Below are 21,663 nucleotides of genomic sequence, written 5' to 3' on the forward strand. Positions count from 1 at the left end.
TCTTTTCTTTCTTTCTTTTTTTTTTAATGAAGAGATTTCTATGACAAAATTTATTCAGGAGACAAAATTCTTCTCTGGTTAAAGGATGTTTCTCAGCATGTGTGCAGGGTATTTGGAGACAATGACTAACATTATTAAAAAAATAATCAATTATGCATGACTGAATGGAATAACTACTAAGAAACTTAAGCATTAAAAAGTCATTCTGATCTAAGGTAAGTTTAATGGAGTGCAAATCTAATACTTGTTTTATCTGACTGCTTAAAATCAAAGGAAGTGACCAAAGTTATAAATTCAGGAGAAATTTCATACTGAAGGTGTGGCAAACCAGCCAATAAGTGTTCATCTACATTTCATTACCTATAAAATAAACATCTATGAAATCTCTTTTCTAAGAAAATTTCCCATTTTTCCCCAGTCTGAAGTGACAAATGAACAGAAAGATTACATCAACTTTAAGCACTGCTTTAAAAGATAAATAGAACCAGAAAGAAATCAATGAAGCATGTTTCAGCTCTCTTTTCCTATTCCAATTGTCTGAACCTCTGGTTTCCTCATAAACTTCTTTTACTCTGTATACTCATCCAAACCACTTCAAATATTTTTATTTTCTACTTGAGGTTAAAATACCAAAATACAGTGTTATGTATGTCTAAAGCTTTAATAAAAGTATCAATTCAATAAATACTTATTTTGCAGTTCAAACAACTTACTTTTGCAAAGACCTGAGAACATCAAAGCAACATTTATATGTATTATTTTACTTAGTCCTAATCTTCAAAATACAGTAATAAACTAAATATATGTGGTGTATATTAAAACACACACACATAAAAATAATAACCTAATATCCAGACTATATTAGTTGATACACATTAGTTTCCATAGTTACTACTCTTTGCAGAATAATAATAACAGAAAGCAATGTGAAAATGTTTGCTTAAATGTGAAAGTTTAATTCAAAGGAAAGAATAAAAGAAGAAATTGAACTTTAGAAGATGCACTTTAAAATAAATTACATTGTGAACCTCAAACCACATTTTTAACTGAAGAATTACTATTAATCATATAAATTATAATGATAACATAATTGCCTAACTCAAATAAACAGAATAATTATGGCTCGAGAAAATATCATGGTAAAGTTTTTCTTGAGTAAGGATGCCTTTAGAAATTTTGTCCTTAAACTTGAATACTCATCTGTATTTTGGGTAGACATTCAGACATATCATAGAGGAAAATGACTTTCTGGAAATGCAAATAAATAAATAAAGGAAGAAAGGAAGGAGAGAAGGAAGGAAGGAAGGAAGGAAGGAAGGAAGGAAGGACGGAAACATGAGATAAGTCCCCACACTTACCCCATCTCTCTACTAGAGATAAATCCTCAAACTGGTCTCAGGGTGAAGGTCTTATTGAGAGTGGAGTTCAAGGATACTATTGCAGGTGGCATTTGAAGCACAGTGCATCAGAAGGAGGGAACTGTATGGGACTGGGGTTCTCTAGAATCTTTGAGCTCTCTTCAGTTTTAGGGTGAAACTTCACAAGGCCAAACAGAAAGCAGCTGCCACAGGATGATGAGGTCACATGGGGCCAGAGACTTTGGTATTCCAATCCATGTAAGAGAGACTTTGATAATACCAAAACATTCTTTGAGATACTTTAAAACCAACAACCACATCACATGGTAAGAACTTCTCTAAGACCTCCAAAACAAAGACTACTTTGAAAGCCTCAGAATGATAAGAAAAGCTGTCATAGGTTAATTCCCTTTTAAGAAGGATAGCATAGTTCAAATCCAGGGATTAGAAATAGCAAGGAGCTTAGTGCCATAGCTCAAAGGTAGAGCATTTAATTGTAGAAATAGTAAAAACTTGAAAAACTATTATAAATATATTTAAGGACTAACAGATGATGCTAAAGTTGAGGACTCATAGGGGAAAAATAAAAATCGTAAAAAGAGCCAAGTAGAAAAATCTATGTCAAACATACAAGGAAATAAAAAAAAATATCAGATACACATCTGATACTATTAGGAGATTGGACATTGAAGAAAAAAATCAGTGAACATGAACAATTTAACAATAGAAACTATCCAAACAGAAACACAAAGGGAAAATTGTGATAGAATGGTAGAGTTTTTGTGAGTTATTGGAAAATATCAGGGATTATGAGAAAGTTTCTAGCACTATAGTAAATATGTATCAGAAATCTTAAACAGAAGAGAGAGAATGTGGCTAAAGAATGAAGTAGTAGTTTCAAATTTACCAAATTTGTTGAAAACACTTTAGAACAAACACTAAAAGTATATAAAGATAATCATGGAAAAAATTTTAATGGAGGAAGCAAGTAGATTTTTAAAAAGTAGATTAAATTTTTCCACATCTTCGTGAACCCAGAAGGGGTTGTTGGATCATATGGTAGTTCTATTTTTAATTTTTAAAGGAGTCTCCATACTGTGTTCCATAGTGACTATGCCAGTTTGCATTGCCACCAATGGTATACAAGAATTCTTTTGCCTCCACATCCTTGACAGCACTGATCTTTTGTCCTTTGGTAATAGTCATCTAACAGATATGAGGTGCGTGTATCATTGTGGTTTTGATTTATGTTTTCCTGATGATTAGTGATTTTTTAAAAGATTTTATTAATTTATTCATGAGAGACACAGAGAGAGAGGCAGAAACATAGACAGGAAGAAGCAGGCTCCTTGCAGGGAGCCCGACGTGGGACTCAATCCCAGGACTCCAGGATCACAGCCAGGGCCGAAGGCAGGCACTATCTGCTGAGCCACCCATGCATCCCTGATTAGTGATGCCGAGCACTTTTTCAGGTACCTGTTGGCCATTTGTATGTCTTTTTTGGAAAAAAGTCTATTCAAGGACTTCATCCATTTTTTAAATGGATTATGTTAGTTTTGCTATTAAGTTAAAGGAGATTCTTATAATTTTAGATATTAACCTCTTATCAAATACATGGTTTGAAAATATTTTCTCCCTTTCCATAGGTTATCTTTTCATTCTGTTGATTATTTCCTTTGCTGTACAGAAGCTTTTTAGTTTGAGATAATCCCACTTAGTATTTTTGCTTTTTCTTACTATGCTTTTGATGTCTTGTCCAGGAAATCATTGCCAAGACTAATATGAAGTTTTCCCTATGTTTGCTTCCAGGAATTTTACAGTTTTAGGTCTTACATTTAGGTTTTATATCTTGAGTATCACTTTGTGTATGACATAAGATAAAGGTCTCATTTCAGACTTTAGCATTCAAGTTTCTCAATTTACCTTGTTGAAGGCACTATCATTTCCGCATTGTATATTCTTGGCACCCTTGCTGAAGGTCAGTTGACTGTTTACGAGTGGCTTTATTTCTGGGATCTCTATTGTATTCTGTTACTCTAAATCTCTGCAGATACCATACTGTTATGATTACTGTAGCTTTGGAATATATCTTGAAATCAGGAAGTAGGATGCCTGCATCTTTGTTCTTTCCCAAGATTACTTTGATTATTTAAAGTCTTTTGTGGTTCTATACTAATTTTAATATTTTTTTCTATTTCTTTAAAAGATGACATTGGGTTTATGACAGGAATAGTACATGCTCCTTCATCTTAAAAAGAAAAAAAAAGTTAAGCCAAAAAATAAAAGAAAAGAGAAAACACAGTTTTAAAAAGCACATAAAATGAAAAACAGGGACGCCTGGATGGCTCAGCGGTTAAGCATCTGCCTTCAGCCCAGGGAGTGATCCTGGAGTCCCAGGATTGAGTCCCACATTGGGCTCCCTCCATGGAGCCTGCTTCTCTCTCTGCCTATGTCTCTGCCTCTCTTTATCTCTGTGTTTCTCATGAATAAATAAATAAAATCTTTTTAAAAAAATGAAAAAAATAAACAAATGAAAAACAGAAATGGTGTATATAAGCACAAACATACCAATAACTACATTAAATATAAATGAACTATATGATCCAATAAAGGGAAGTAATTATCATACTTAAAAGGAGATTAAAAAGAGAATATAACTGTTTTATAACTACAAGAAACACAACTTACATATGTATAAACTCACAGATAGGTTGAAAGTAAAAGAATAGAAAAGTGCACCATGAAATTTTACTCAAAAGAAGGCTTTATGGCTCTTTTTAATTAAATTAAAAAAAAAAAAACAAGAGATTTCACCACAAGGTAGAGATAGTAACATTTCATAATGATAAATGAGCCAATTGAACAAGAAGACATAAAAATTATAAATGCATATGTGCCCAATGAGAGAGTCTCAATATAAATGAAGCAAAATCAAGCAGTACTACAAAAAAAGAAAAAAAAGAGAGACAAATCCACAATTGTCTTTACCATTCATCTCTGGATTTTACCATTCATCTGTGGGAAATTGAAACAAAACAAAAAGTTAAGAAGAATATTATCTGAATGACACCACCCATCATTTTGACTTAATTTTCATGTACAAAAGACCATACCCCAAACTATTATTTATAAAGCTTTTAAATTGAACATAAAATATTAAACCAAGAAATCCATATGCTAGACCATAAAACAAATCTCAATAAAATTAAAAATATTCACATATTATTGAGTAATTTTTCTTACCATAACAAAATTAATTAGAAATCAGTACAAATACATACAATCTACAATGTTCATATGCACAATAAAGTCACAATAAATACGTGTGTATGTATATATTTTTTACTTTCTATCTCCTTTATGTATATGTAATCTCCTTTCCTTTGAAACTTCCTTCCAAAATGTTTCACTTTTCTATAAATATATATAGAAAGGATATATTTTTTATACTTAAAGCCAACACATGCCAGGTGGAAAGAAGGAGCCTAATTTTGAAATATAGTGCACCCTTGATCAACACAAGTTTAGACTGCATGGGTCAACTTATGCACAGATTTTTTTTTTTTTTGAGAAATACACTATAGTACTATAAATGTATTTTTTCTTTTTGGTTTAAATAACAATTTCTTTTCTCTAGCTTACATTATTGCAAATATGTAGTATGTAAAATAAATTACATACAAAACATGTGTTAACCAAGTGTTTATGTTATCAGGAAAGCTTCTGGTCAATAGTAGGCTATTACAAGTTAAGTTTTGGGGGAGACAAAAATTTTACCCAGATTTTGAGTATGTGGTGGGTTGGCATCCCTAACCCTCACATTGTTCAAGGGTTAACCATAAAACATAAGTTTTCAACATATTTAATTTTTTTAATGTCATCATATAAACTGAGTTCCAGTGTTAAGTAGGCTTCAATGCTTCAGCCACTGGTTTTCAGAAAGAACTGTGGACCAGCAACAGCACGTAACCTGGGGGTTTATTAGAAATGAATATTCTTGGTTCCTGTCCTAGGAATATTGAATCAGAAACTCAGGAGTTGAGTCCTAGAAAATTGTGTTTTATCCGGTTCTCTAGGTGATTGCAATATACACGTAAGTTTGAAAACCATTGGTTTTAAGACATTTCAGTTATGTTCTGTCAAAGACATACATGCTCAAAGTTGCCATAGATGGTAAGATGATTTTCCTGCATTACCATTTCCTGAACAATCCTTTAAAAAACAGAAAAAAAGAAAAGGCAAAGTCATAGATGTATATGTATCTCCAAATTTATAAAGTTGTTTACATTAAATATCTATAGTTTATGTATGTAAATCATATCTCAGTAAAATCGTTTGTTTTTTTGTTTGTTTGTTTTAAAAGCCAGCCAACAAACAAAACAAATAACTGTTTTTGAAACCGTCTCGCATTTCCAGTTTGGTAGCCTTCAAGTAAATGAAGTGCAATAGACGTTAGCTTCTCAGGAAAATTCTCCAAAAATTTGAATTGTTTGGAAATCAAAAATATAATTTGGAAAACACTTCAAGTCTGCATTTCTACGGAGCTACTTGATCATTTGCTAAAAAAAAAAACAAAAACAAAAAACAAATAATTCACCTAACATATTAATTTCTCAAACAGTGCCTTTGGTTTGAACATTTGACTCAACGAACTGGTTAATTCAGTCTGGATCTTCAAACCAGTTGTATAGAAGTATTTTGGGATAACATAGCAGCTATGATATGAAGAAAGCTAGCATTTTCAAATGCCCTCATTAAAATTGTAAGCTTATTGAATTATTCTTTTTTCCTTTGGTCTCGCAAATTTATGAAGTTTAATTCAAACTCTGAATTTCTGAAGTACAAACATCCGTACTAATTAAAATTCAGTCACAACAGACAAGCTTAATTGGGACCAAAAAGCTCCTGAGAAAATTACAGTAGATTATTTCAAGTCTGAGTATTTCAAGGACTTCTTTGTTATGCCAAGATCCAGTTATTAAGATTGCTCTTGTCCTTTCACGATTTCTCCACAATAAGTTTACTTTCCATATAGTTTCATAAATGAGTAACTGGAATACCACATCTAGTTCTCAGGACTTAGTAATGATAAGCAAAATTGCTTTCATTTTTGTTGCACTATGTAGATGATAAAATAGAAATAAAAGAAAGACGTGTTAATAATAAACACAGGGCAGGATCATCTTCTATGTATAGGGATATTAGAGGCAAAAGGTTTTTGACAATTTTACTTTGTCAGCACAAACACACATTTAGGTATTTTTATAATATTCACTATGAACTAAATTGGCAATCATGTCTATTTCATGTGTAAATTAGCAATCGGTTAAGATTAAAATCAAAATTATAGATTTTAAATTGTAAATTTCTAATTTTACTTCAGATTAGGAGTATGAAAATCTGAACCCTATAAAGCAATGATATATATATATATATATCATATATATATATATATATATATATATATATATGTCAATGTCAATGTTATAGGATAGCTAGGGCGTAATAATAAAGACTCCAATATGTTAAATAGTCTAAACACAAAAGTTTATTTCTCAGTGTGGTTTTCCTGATTAGTATGTAGCTCTCCTTTATAGTGTGAGTCAAAAGTCCAGTCTTCTAAATCATTTGAGTCTCTCATCCTCTAGAGCCTTGTTATGACAGGAATCCACCTAGAATAAGGAGAGGGACAGTCTGGGGAGGAAAATACTCACTAAGCTTAGTCTTGAAATAGAACCCATCGCTTATCTCACGTAACACCAAACAGAAGGCAGTCATATGGGTTTCTGTAAATCACGAGAGGTTCAGAAACATTGAGTAGTTCTATGCTGAAAAGGAAAAAATGAGGTTTGAAGAAATGGTAGCAATCTTTGTTGCATTCCTTCACAAATAATTTGATATTAATGCTAAAATTGTACCATCATAGTTTAAATTTTTACCCATAGCAAAGTATCTGGATGATCTAAGTGATAATAGAAAGATGAGAAGTTAAAAGAAATTTCACAAAAACACACCAAAGTCATAAACCCAAAACATAGGATTGTGTGTCTGTGTTAATGTATGTACTCATGTGATGTCCATGATACTTAGCTGTAGTGGATAAGGAAAAATGTTGCTTTGTTTCTACTTGAATATAAGTTGGATATTGTCTTTAATAAGATATGGTTTGCTTCAATTATCACTCCAATACAGACACAAAGCATAGTTTAAAAAAGTGTAAGTTTCAAATCTTCCAAATATCCAATCCTGGTTAAGCTGCTTACTAAATTTGTGGCTTACTAATTGTGTGACTTTGGGCAAGTTTCTTAATCCCTTTCAGATCTAGTCTCCTCCTTTTTAAAAGGGCAAACTTTCTGCTTTGAAGATTTTGAGGATTACATGAAATAATGCATGACAACTATCTGACTCACAGAAAGCAATCCATAAATAGTAACTACTATTTTTATGCCTCTCATATTTTCAGTCCTATCTCTCTTTTGAACTAATGGTCTATTCTCCAGCTTCTTACTAGATATTTCTATTTTTTTTTTATTTTCCTACTTTACTTTTTCCAGAAACTAAAAGCATTGCTGTCTACTAACTTTCATCCAGATCCAGGAAACGTATTTAGAATGCACCTCCACCTCTATCATAATGTCACTAGTAGAGCCTCATTATATCTCATGTATAATGTATGAGTAGCAAAATAGTGTCTGTTCTCACTCTTGCTTGTCCCACTTTAAAAAAAAAAAAATTCTAAACCTTCAAAGGCAGGTTGCAGCTTATGTGAATTTTCAAATCTTTACCATAATTTTCAAGACCCTTCACAAATTTAACCTATCAAAACTTTTTAAATTTTACTTCTTGCCATTCCTTTTTCCAGACCCATACATGTTATCTTAAACTCTACCTACACGGTTGCCTAAAAAAAAACATTCTTCTTTTTGTGCATCTGTCCATCCTGGAACATCTGCTTAGAATGCATTTTCTTAGTATCTTTCTCTTCCTATGTTATTTGTCTACTCTAGGGTTTAAGACTATGTTGAAATTTGAATTAAGCAACTTAATTTTCTGGGACACTTGATGCATATATATTCCTTGCTAGAAAAGGACAAAATTAGTCCCCATATTAGGAATAACTTTCAAGTAGAGAGTGCATTTTCTATTCTTACTTCCAACTATTGCTTTCAATTCAGTCTCTCCAAAGAGACATCTTGCTTTGGCTTAAGTGTAGGCATCTCTCTAAAGCCTTTTGCAGGGTGAGAGCAACTTCCAGGTTGAAGCCCACATTTAGCATTATGAATCAACCAGACCTGGGACTTAGATTACTATGATATTAAACTTTTAGTATTAGATATAACAAAACACACTTTTAGCTGTTGAAGCATGCATTTCCCATTGTGAACAACAAGACATTTATTAGAATTATTGAAAGAAAAGATAATACCTCTCTCTCTCTCTGTCTTTTCTTAGAGTTGCTTAAAGGTTTACCCACTCTTTCATTGGTACATTGCAACATTTCTGAGATGATGGCTTGTTTTTCAGTTGTTTTTCTTTTGTTCAGTTTGTCCATAGCTCATATCTTTCTTTTGCTTGTACATAACAAACAGGAGTTTTTATATCGTATTTGTTGTATTTCTTTCATATCTCTAATTTCCTATTTAACTTATCCATTAAGGGCAGAAAGATTTTACCATTTACCTCTCTGACGGTCCACTCCTCCATAGCAGGAAGTTATTTGTATTTTCATACTCAGGCATTGATTGGCACTTAAAAATATATATATATATTATATATATTATATAATATATATATAATATTTATTTATTTATTTAAGAGAGTGAGCACAAGCAGGAGGAGTGGCAGGCAGAGGGAGACTGAGCAGGGAGCCCCATGTGGGGTACTGTCCCAGGACTCAAGGATCATGACCTGAGCCAAAGGCAGATACCTGACTGGCTGAACCACCCAAGAGCCCTGATTGGCACTTTTTAATTCTTACAGTAGCTTTGTATAGATATAAATTGTTTTTTATTGTTCATAAAAAGTTTTGTAGACTTTTCTTATGCCAGCAATAACAAATTGGGTGAAGTGAGATGAGGAGTTTGGATGGTTTGTTAATTTTTTTTAAGACCTTTCTATTTTGGTGTTACAGTGAAACTCAACTCTTTAATAAATGGTACCTGTAAGGGTGTGTGTGTGTGCTGGTAGGGCAGGGGGCTGATCAATGTGACTCTGCTTGTGACTCAATGATGCTTTCTTGTTTTCATAAGTTTATAAACTTGAAGGGCATGATTACTTCTTTCTTTTCACCATCAATCCTATCCTTTTCCCTCCTTGTTTTGTAGATATGCTTCCACAACATTGCTTCCTTTGGAATTGTACACTTTTTATATCCTTTCTTTTTCATGCACCTGATGTGATCCATTATCAACCTAACTAGGGCAAGAAACTATCTCTGGGGGTAGTTTTATTTATATTTCATCAATATTGGAGTTTCTTTACACAACTTTCTCTTTTTAGTCTTCTTTTAAACTTACTGCTCTTCAAAAATGGGCTCCACACTTGGGTCTACTATTTTCAAATACGGTTTCCCCAGTTATATGTAAATCGAATTTTAGTGTCTGTTAATTGATTGTTCTATAGATGTGTGAAGTAGCTCCAATTCAAAGTTGTCAGCGTTATCTTACATATATCAAGGTGTCTTGAGCCAGTGTATTTCAGGTAGTTGAAAGTCAATGGAATTAAATATATGACCCTGATCAAATGTTTTTCATAAATTGATCCACATAATAATGAATACCTTAGTGAAGACTAGGAAGAAATACGAAGAGTAAAACTTATTCTGGGAGTAAAGGTAAGAACTTAGATTGTTATAAACAAATTCTTCATTATTATTCAGGGAAACAAAGATTTCATGTGAGGAGATGACAGCAATGAAAAGAAAGCAATGGCTCATCTTTGACGATTCATTTATTCACTTGATACTACAAATAAATGCTATTTTGTCCTTTTAGAGTATATTTTAAAAGTTAGATACAATATAACAAAATTGTCATTTATGGACTTTCAGTTACTCTAGGCCATAAATATAGTTATTTGGAGGCTGATAATTCTACCTTGAATTGTATACTTGTCTCTTGAATTAAAAAGGTAACACATTTTATATTATATGTATGTAAGAGGTGCTGTCATGATCACTCTTTTCTTCTTTCTCCTCTAAATCCTTTATTTTTCTTATCACATATGCATCTCCCCTATTGAAAACACAAAAAATCAATTATTTTGGAAATAGGAAAAATGATTTCACATTAACATGGTGTTGCTGTGAAAGGCATTCTCATAATCTTTGTTTTTACACATACCCTGTCTAAAAGGAAAAAAAGAATGGATTCAATAAGCATAAAAACCTGGAAAATATAGCCTACTGAACGTGACTATTATCTAGATATAGCGATTATGTGCTTAACTTACACTTCAAGGAGAATATTAAGAAATGTGATTTTAGAAAGCTTGCTCTCTAGGAGTTCTATACCGAATAATTCAGTAATTCCATTCTATAGAAATATAGCATCGCTTTTTCTATGCTTCGTTAAAACCAAGAAATTGAGAAAGAAACATAGATATATTAATTGAAGGTCATCTTTTTATATATTTCAAGCAATAATCTGAAATTCACTTTACTAAACATCAGAAATGCTTATATTTCACAACAATGTGCTTCAGATAATCATTGCAGGAAAGATTTATTTGTTCACATTTTTAATTGGCAGGCTGTATTTAACAAACATTGATTGAGTGCAAATCACTGGACTAGAGGACAGGAGTATGTGTATGTGTTGGTGGGAGTGATGATAAGTATATAACTAATATAGAGGAAACAAAATGTCTTTACATTTAGCAGGGGGAAAAAGACAACACAGAATGCAGTGTCATTGGATGGGCTCTTTGCCAGTGTTTGGGTAGATTGGATGATTTTTACATACATTTCATTAGTTTATGGAAATTGTTGTGTTTTTTTTTAAGTGTTTTTCTAAGCCATGAGTGTGATTAGACTATTTATTATAATGGCATAAAAACTTAAATTCTTCTAAAGAAATACTAATTAAAGCCCTAATACCGTGAAGTTTTTTTCTGACCAAATTAGAAAACAAAACAAAACAAGACCAAAGAAAGACAGCTCTTTTGTCTGAGCAGGATTATGAAGAAACTTTTTTTTTTTTTTTTTACCTATTCTAGTGATGCATGACAAATTCTAGAAGAAAATTTTTGCAATATATTCTAAGGAAGAAAAATATTTTTGTTATTTAAGACCATTATCATTATCTTGATTGTATGGATATCTGCATCTGTAAAGAGACAATATTTTAATTTATAGAAAAATCTGCAAGTATAAAATGCAAATTTTGATATCCAAGAAAATGAAAATATTTCAGTAATTTAAGATGTACTCAATGTGATACAGATATTTAAAAATGGATTTAAGTATCAGTCCAATCATAGGAAATATATAAATTGACCAAGGAAAATATGTGAATATACCAAATACTACCATCAGCAAAGAAAGTTTTATGAGTCTTGTTTATAAAATTTCTGTACTTTATTTCAAAATTGTGGTTATATTACATATGAGGTTAAAATTTCTATTTCTTTTTTAACTCTGGGAACACAACCTTGGATAAAATTGACATTAGCTCCCACCATTGCACCATGTACATTTCCATGTGAACATCCACATTTCCTTGAGAACATATTTTCCTTGAAACATCCTGTGGAGATGGTGGTGCCCACCTCTGCAAGTGCCACTGCATGTTTTTCCTGTGAACTTCTCATGTGTGGTTCTTTTGCAGATTAGCTTGTTCATTGCTGATCAATTTCAATTTCATTTCCATAAATGCTTTAAACATGGTAATTATATAACCATAACAGATAATTTCAGCATCAATAATTCAGTTTCTAATTTTTTCATTCAGGTGACTTTTTCTCTGCAGCTGTTTTACAATGGTTTTGTACTTGGTGTTTTTTGGCTCATATTTAGGTGATCTGCATATATTAATTACTGAGGAATCGGAGCAAAGAATAGGATCTTTTTCTTTAAAGGTTTTGCTTTGCTTCTGCAAGGCACCACTTTCTTTCAACCCAGATTATTATGCATTATTAATTGGTGTGCTGCTACAAAATATGAAGGGAATCTTGTTTACCTATTCTTCCTTCCTTCCTCTATCCTGCTCCTCGTTTCCTCTGTCTTTTTATCCCTTTCTTGCTTTCATTATCAATATACTTGGTTGGGGTTTTGGGGGTTTTTTTGTTTGTTTGTTTTTTGCTTGCAGTTGCTTTTCCTTTTCTGACCCATGTTTTCAATGAAATCCTAGCTTTAGCTGGAGGACATATTTCCAAGTGCACGTGTTCTTGCCTTCTGAATCCTGGCCAGACTTTCACAAAAAGAAGCTCTATATTCTTGGTATCACTGTGTGCCCTTAACATACTGTCGACTTTAGCACTAGTTTTTCAAAGTGGAATCATACCTCCTCCTTTTAGCCTTTTGATTTATCACAAGCCTGTGAATGCAAATATATTTTATTTATGTTTATTATACCCCCCATCAAACCTTTCTTTCTAAGGAAGGTCTTCAGACTCTCTAATCTGCCATTTTGTAGATAGTGGGGTCCAAAAGTTTCCATTAATATATAATTTTTGCATTGCTTGACTTCCTCAAAGAAGTATATTTTTGTATTCTGAAAAAGTAGTATCTTCTAAATACTAATCTATATAATAAAATGCACATTTTCTTTTCATTTTTTAAAAGATTTTATTTATTTATTTGAAAGAGAATATGAGCTAGAGAGAGAAAGATCACAAGCAGTGGGGAAGGGGTAGAGGGAGAAGAGCAGACTCCTCCCTGAACAGAGCTAGCTAGCCCCATGCAGGGCTTGATCCCAGACCCTGAGATCATAACCTGAGCAGACACCTACCCAACTGAGCTACCCAGGACCCTAAAATGCACATTTTCTAATCTTACACCCAGGTGGTGGTTTTCATTTTATAAAGACTTCATTTTTTTTAGAAGAGTTTAATATTTACAGCAAAACTGAGGGTAGGTACAGAGATTGCCCTTACACCTTCTGCCCCCGCAGGCCAGTTAGGCTCTGGTAATACCCAGCAGGTTAGGCTATGGTTAACTAGTTTCTCTGAGGGCAGATTTTGTCAAATACAGAGAGCTCTTTCGTATTTCACGATGGTTCCTTTTCTCCTCTACCTACCAGAAGGGGGCACTTTGTTCTGATACTTACTATGGAAATCTGGTCCAGCTCCTGAAGGTTCATCTCACAATATTGCTGGAATCTTCTTAAGGCTGAGCCCACCTGGAGTTTATAACTCTCTAATTTGTCCTCCCTGATCCTCCAGCAATTTGTAGATTACAGTTCTGGTTTTCTTCCTGTGCTGATTTCTGCAGTGGTTTCCTCTCCTACTTCTGCTCTGGTAAGACATAACCCTAGGATTTTCCTGTCTGTCTCTCCAGTCTTGGGGATAGCAGTTTGCCTTCTATCTTCCCATATAAAGCTTTTCACATTGTGGCCCATGAGTGATTATCCCTTCTTAACTCCCTCACTTTAAATTTTCCCCATTCCCATTTCATCCTGAATGTCAGCAATATTGGACTACAATTTATTTGAAATGCCCTAAGTGCTTTAAAAATACAGCTTGAAAATGACTCCTTTGTAATATATTTTATGAATTGCTAAGATACTGAGGCAACATATTCTGAGTTCTATGGGGAAATATTTTTTTTCATTAGTTATTTTTGAAAGAACACAATAACTCATACTATTCATTACATAATGCATTTACCTAATTGTTAAATACAGTGTCTTCCTATCTGTATTTATGTACAGACTGAAGATAATCTTGTTAGTGCAATCAAATATTATATTTAACTTGGAGATTTATTGGAGTCATGCATAAGGAAAAAAATAATAAATAGAAAATTCTTATTGACTACTCATAGTTAATTCTTTAAGTCTTCTTAGAGGTAAAACAATAGACTAATACCAGTATTTAAAGGAATGTATCATATGAATCCTTTTTTTATTCAATGACATTGTCATTGAATCTGACAATAGACAATATCTTCAATTGTGAAGCTAAAGCTACTTTTTAAAATTATGGTAAAATTGACATATAATATTATATTCATTTCATGTGTGCAACATGATTCAGTATTTGTAGACACTGAAAAATGATCACCAAAACGTCTAGTTACCATCTATCATCAGAGTTATCATTTTTTTTCTTGTGGTAAGAGCTTTTAAGATTTACTCTCTTATCAAGTTTTAAATATGCAATACAATATTATTGACTATAGTCACCAGGCTGTACACTACATACTCATGACATTTATTTATAATCAGAAATTTGTACTTCTTGATCCCTTTCACCCATTTTGCAACCTCGCCTCTCCCTCAGCAATCATCACTCTGTTCTCTGGTTTATGAATTTGGTTTTGGTTTAGTTGTATTTTGTTTGTTAGCTTTTTGGATTCCACATTTAAGTGAAATCATATGGTACTTGTCTTTCTCTGTTTGACTTATTTCCTTAGTATAATATTCTCAAGGTCCATCTATGTTAACAAATAGCAAGATTTCATTATTTTTGTAGCTGAGTATTATCCAACCGTGTATATTTACCATGGTAAATACCATCTTCTTCTTTTTTTTTTTAAGATGTTGTTTATTTATCTATTTCATAGAGAAAGAGAGAGCAGGTGTAACAGGGGTGTAACAGAAAGAGAGGGACAGGTAGACTCTGTGCTGAGCGCAGAGCCCAACACAGGGCTCAATCACACGAACCTGAGATCATGACCTGAGCCCAACTCAAGAGTCAGACCTGATGCTCAACAAGCTGAGCCAACCAGGCACCCCTTTACTACATTTTCTTTATCCATTCATCTATCAGGGCACTTAGGTTATTTCTGTATCTTGGATATCATAAATAATGCTGCAATGAGCACAAGGGTGCATGTATCTTTTTAAATTAATGTTTTATATTCTTTGGATAAATACTCAGAAGTGGAATTACTAGATCATATGATAGCTTTATTATTAATATTTTTCAGGAAACTCTATATTGTTTTCCATAATGGCTACCCCAGTTTATATTTCACTAACAGTGCAAGAAGGTTCCATTTTCTCCACATCTTTACCAACACTTGTTATTTCATGTCTTTTTGATAATAGCCATTTTAACAGGTAAGAGGTGTGGTTTTGATTTGCATTCCCCTAGTGATTAGTGATGTTAAGCATCTTTTCATGTGCCATATGGCAAGCTGCATGCTTTTGTTGAAAAACTACCAATTCATATTCTCTGTTCATTTTCCATTTGGATTATTTGTATTTTGCTTTTGAGTTATATGAGTTCTTTATATATTTTGGATATCAGCACCTTATTAGATATGGAAATGGGCTTCAGATAAACTCCTTTCTGGGAGGTACCATGAACAATAGCAAGACCATGGGAGAGAACAAAGATGACAACCTTCACCTATGTTCTCTAAGAGTACCTCCATCACCTCTAGATGTGTTCTGAAGCTCCAGAACAGTAAATAGGACTTTTTTTTTTTTTTTTCCACAGGAAGACTAGGAATTTGTTTCTGTCTGCAGGCTATACAATGCCTGGGGGGTGGTAGACTGCCGAGAACAGTCTCTCTGTCAGTCCCTTTGGGGCTCAGAAATGTACCTCAATCTGCCCACCAGAGCCAGGTGATCAATGAGTGTCCCTCACTGTGGAATGCAAGCATCTGCCAAGGCAGTGGGAGAGCACAGGGCTAAGATGTCCCCACTGGCTTTAGTGAGGCAGTGAAAATATTTTCATTTTAAATGTGTAGCAATTAAAAAAAAATCTACATTAGGTCATGATAGCTTTGGATTTCTTTTGTAAAAGAGTTTTAAAGTGTCTCTGGAAAACAGGTATGCTCTTTGTAGACAAACTTCAAATATGAAGAAAAAAGCTTAAAACCTACAACAATGAATTTTTAGCATTTTTCATGGACTATCAAATATAATTTTGAAAATGGAGCTTTTGGCAGGAACTCAAAACAGTTAGCTCAACATCATGTCCCTAGGCAAATGAGACATATATGGCTTCTAGTCCAAATATAAAGATGGAAAAGCTATCATTCTATTTTTTGAATTAAAGAAATTGATTATATTTCACTTCAGATACCCAGCCATGTGGTAGAGTTTGTCTATAGAAGTAGCTTACACTGGTCCAGGTCCCTGCTCCGCTGTGTCGGGTGCACTTGGACCCAAGCTCCAGCTTGTGAATAAACCCTCGTGTGTTTGCATCGGTGTCCGCTCCTTCGTGGTTTCTCGGATTCGCAATCTTGGGCACAACATTTGGGGGCTCGTCCAGGATCCAAGAAACCTCCAGGACCCCATCCGGAGGGTTTCACGGTGGTGTGGCCTAAGCTGAGGGCCCTCTATGAGACTGGGCCACCCCCGGACCCCCCTCGATATCGGCCGGGTGACTGGGTGTACGTGGGGAGATACCAACACTGGACACTTCAACCTCGCTGGAAGGGACCCTACACCGTGATCCTGACCACTCCCACCGCTCTCCAGGTCGACGGGATTACTCCCTGGGTCCACTACACCCACGTCCGGCAGCTGAGCCACATGCCTTTCTCAAGGACTTTGTTCCAGAATGGAAAAGCCAACCGGACAAGGACAATCCCCTAAAGCTAAGACTGCGCCGTTCTCACTTATTTTCGCACCTCCAAGACTCCCTAGTCTGAGGTTGTCCTTCAAAATAGAAGGGGATTAGATATCCCTGGGTGGCGCAGCGGTTTGGCGCCTGCCTTTGGCCCAGGGCGCGATCCTGGAGACCCGGGATCGAATCCCACGTTGGGCTCCCGGTGCATGGAGCCTGCTTCTCCCCCTGCCTGTGTCTCTGCCTCTCTCTCTCTCTCTCTCTCTCTCTCTCTCTGTGACTATCATAAAAAAATAAAAAAATAGAAGGGGATTAGACTTAGTCTTCTTACAACAAAGGGTGTGTGTGGTGGGGGGCGGGGGTTATGTGCTGCCTTAAACGTAGAATGTTGCTTCGTCGCTGGAATATAAATGGGAGCAAGAACAGCAACAAGGTTGGTTCGAATCCTGGTTTAATCATTCCCCCTGGCTCACTCTAAGAGCAACCTGGACCCATGATTAGGTCCTGCATAGGATCCTCTGAAAAAGGGAGAAATGTGGGACTCAGGAAATTTATCAAAAATCCCCTACCCCTGGACAAGCAGAGCAGGACTAACTCCCATTTTGGGCTACACCCACCACCTCCTGTATGACCCCCACATAACCTGCTTTTTGCTTAAGGCGCTGCCCCACCCTAGGCAAGCCGCTGGGCACACCCTAATCGGCTAATAACAATGTAACCCCGCCTTGTGCCCGCCAAACTGCGCGCCAATTCTGACCAAAGTAATAGGCCAGCTCAAATGGATACTATAGGGTAAGGTGTAATTCAATCAGCCACCTGCTGTGGACCGACCTGACTGTGCAACTTTCTGCGCATCCCATGGGCCACTGGCCCCTATAAAGCTGCTACGCCTCTTAGTCTCGGGGTCTGGGTCCCTGATCCGCTGTGTCGGGTGCACTTGGACCCAGGCTCCAGCTTGTGAATAAACCCTCGTGTGTTTGAAAAAAAAAAAAAAAAAGAAGTAGCTTACACTGAGGACAAATTTCATTATATCAGTTTTACATTGTACAGATGGTTAAGACAGTTTATCCCCAGAGCTCTGTACCGTGTCTCATGGGAAATATTTTTGAATAGAAAAATTATATTGATATTATTAACTGACTTCTTAATCATACCAGATTATCATTATGATGACTTCTGATTTTCTACATAGTTTTATGTGTGTGTACATATATATGTTTATGAATAAATTCTGTATCTACTTTGAAAAATAGACTATACAATGATTGAATGAGTTAGACCGACACACTGAGTCATTTGTTAGTATCTCTGTAATTTTAAATAAATGTTGTCTTATTGTAAGAACACTAACTTGAGGGATGCCTGGGTGGCTCAGTGGTGGAGTGTCTGCTTTTGACCCAGGACATGATCCTGGAGTCCCGGTATTGAGTCCCACATCGGGCTCCCTGCATGGAGCCTGCTTATCTCTCTGCCTATGTCTCTGGCTCTCTCTTTCTGTGTCTCTTATGAATAAATAAATAAACGCTTTAAAAAAAAGAACACTAACTTGAGAAATATGTCAAGATATTTCATTGCTAAGAGGAGCTAGCCTGGTCAGTGTCATTATTGTCCTTATATTAAGGTAGGATGCCTAATTAAGAAAGCATTTATGTAACCCTTAACTTTCATGTACTGTGTGAATTTTATTTTGTCCTAGAAATTTTTATGGACCCGATTATTTTCAGAATTTCATCTCTTATTTCTTGGTTTTATTATTGTTGTTTTTCTTCTTTTATTGACTGGGCATTCTTACTTGCTAGCTTCCTATTGAACACTTTTTTTTCCCTTCTGACTTCATTAAACTTTGCAATCTAATTGCAAAAGACCTCAAATCAACTTTAAAAGAACCAAAGGGCTAAATGAAACAGTTTTCACTAAACTACTTTAACAAATATATGTTACCTTTTGCCCTTTTTTTCTCATGATAGAAATTACAAGAACTGCAGTGCGTTTTCCCCCACGCCAAACAAATATTGCTAGTCATATGGCTTTGAAACAATGATACAGATCCAAATACACAATAACAAACAAATAGTAAATATTTAGTGCTTTATACTGCAACGTGTAAGCTTTGAATATACAGAGTCTCCCTGGTGTCTGATATTAGGAGATAATAGATGTGTTGAGTAGACAGACATCTGGCCTATAGGAAAGGCTGATGAAGAGCAATTGAATGAATATAGAAACAACCTTTCCTCTGTGAATTCTTTTCTTTTTAAGTTAAGTATTCTGTGTTTTCTTTGTCTTTCAATCGTTGCCAGAATAAGTGAATTTTCATATGTTACCAGCATTTACATTTATTTTATATACCCCAATTACAACAGAGATGGGCTGCTTAATCAGTGCCTTCATAGGCATACAAATGTCTTCATTTTTGGAGACTGTGTGGTTAAAACTGTCTCTAGTGCATAGCTGCTTACTTTATTTCTACTGTTCTTTTTACTAAGAAAATATGTTGAATTATTCAGCATCTGAAAAATCAAAAGCAATTTGCTTCATGATTTGAGCTATCAATTGAGCTTTCCTAAGTCAGTAAACCAATGAAAATAATTTTGCCACTTGGAATAATTTAGAACCAATAAAAATTATCAGCAGCAATAGAAAACTTAATTTCTATTATGACACTATTTTATAATCAGAAGGGACAATGAATACTCTCTCCTGAAAATTCATAATTTCAAGGAGAGAGATAACTTGCTAGGCTCAAGTATGGAAGAATATATACAACATTTCTCACTGAATTTTAAAAATTTGGTTATTCTCATCTGACTATTATACTTAATTATTATGCTTAACATTTTAAGTGGTAATTAACAAATTAGTATTTTTTGCAAAAGCCTACTAGCATGAAACTTTACAAAGAATTCCCCAAAATAAGTTAACTTAGATAACTTACTTTGGGCTTCATCCAAGAATTCATGAACATTTCATAAATTGCTGGAAGGAATTTCAGTGTGATCAAGATCAAAGTATTTGATAAAGCTTAAAAATCCCTTGAGTTGACTGATACAGGTACTTCAATATATGAACTGATTCATTTGCAATGTTTTAATATAGTTTTTTTAATAAGGAAATTAAAACACATAGAAGTGATGCTGATTGGCAACTGTTGTCCTTGATCAAATAGCTCCAGGGCATGTGAAATGAATAACAGCTAGATTACTGTCTTTCTGTTTTAGAAGTCACTGCATGAAAATTTGAGTAATATTGATTATGGTGTTATTCCTGTATCACTCTGAAAATAAATAAGAGAGAGTGCTTTCACTTCCTTTGGATTTTTTTTCAAAATTCATATTAATTGCCAATAAATGTTTAACACATTCCTAATTCACATCTTGTACTAAAAGGAAAAAATTATTTTTTTCTGGCCAGTATTAAAGTTTTATATGAATGAAATGTGTTGTGTTTTTTGTATTTCCAAATATCCTAGCCTTTAAATTCATTTGATTCAGATATTTTATTTACAAACATTTTTATTCCCAAATTGTTTGCCAATTTATCTATGGTAAACATGCTTTGGTAATTAATATTTTTATGAATATCTCACAAAATATTTTATTTAAAAGGCATGACATAACTTAAGCCAATTAAACCTTTCTTGAATCAGATCATTCTGAGGTTATTCAATATTTTAAGTAACTCAAAGGTAATAGCCTAATGAACCTTCTTATTATCTTCAAAGGCTTAAAAAACCAATATAGCTTTAAAATATGTAATCTCCTCTGAGCAAGACTGCATGTAATTTTCCTTAAAATTACATTTTTTAATAGATTGAGGTAGCAGGATACATTGCTTAATGGCTGGCTTTGGTAGGGTATTCCTAAGAGTCTTAAAAATCTGGACATTTATTACAATTATTTATTTATGAATTGCTGACTGTATTCTTTGGTTAACATTACATTAATTGAATCTATGTTTTGTAGTGGTTTTAGAGCTGAGTAATACTGCATTGTATGTCTCATTGATCTCCCTTATAAATATTAAAGCAAATGAACTCTTTCCAGTTTGTTAACATAAATAATGTATCTCTGCAGCCTGGAAACTTACTGGAAATTTCTTACATTTTAAGTAAAGCATTTCTAAACCTGAATACTCAGAGAAAGACAAAAGGACCATTTTCTGATTCAGTGTCTTAACCCAATAAATAACTTAGCCATGAATGAATTTAGTAACTGATAAATGAAAAAATATATATATTTTTTTCATTTACACATGTGTATTTTTATTATAAAATAACATTTTATTACAAAATTTATACTGAATTTACAATTCAGTATGTGCAATTTTAAGATCAGTTTTAGAAGGAGCATAACAGAAAGTCATTGACTCTAGACCACTTCTATTATGTATATGGCTAATGAACAGTTAGAAATTCTAATACGGTGACTTTGAGGGAACTCAGAAGTATTCTTCAATATGCATCACAGTCCATTAAATTAACCTTGTAAAGATAATAGGATGCTAATGTGCTCAGTGGCAACATGAGGAAGGAGTCTTTCAATTTGAATTATATAGGCCAAAGGTCATACTATCAGCCAGGTTTTCCTCAATAAATTTCTATTTGAGAGGTGGTGTGATGTATGTA

General features: G+C 34.0%; 1 long non-coding RNA gene across 11 annotated transcripts in view; it reads left to right on the plus strand.

Annotated features, from left to right (window-relative positions):
* The window catches only part of LOC140607968 (uncharacterized), a 415,966-nt gene that overhangs the window by 331,234 nt on the left and 63,069 nt on the right, over nt 1-21,663 (plus strand). For 4 of the 11 annotated variants that reach the window (XR_012009889.1, XR_012009896.1, XR_012009894.1 and 1 more), the window contains one exon: nt 33-215. The exons of the other annotated variants lie outside the window; for them this stretch is intronic. This is a non-coding gene — a long non-coding RNA (uncharacterized lncRNA). The remainder of the gene's footprint in view (nt 1-32; nt 216-21,663) is intronic. 11 annotated transcript variants of the gene reach the window in all.

This window comes from Canis lupus, chromosome 17 (genome assembly GCF_048164855.1).
Source record: "Canis lupus baileyi chromosome 17, mCanLup2.hap1, whole genome shotgun sequence".
Lineage (NCBI taxonomy): Eukaryota > Metazoa > Chordata > Mammalia > Carnivora > Canidae > Canis > Canis lupus.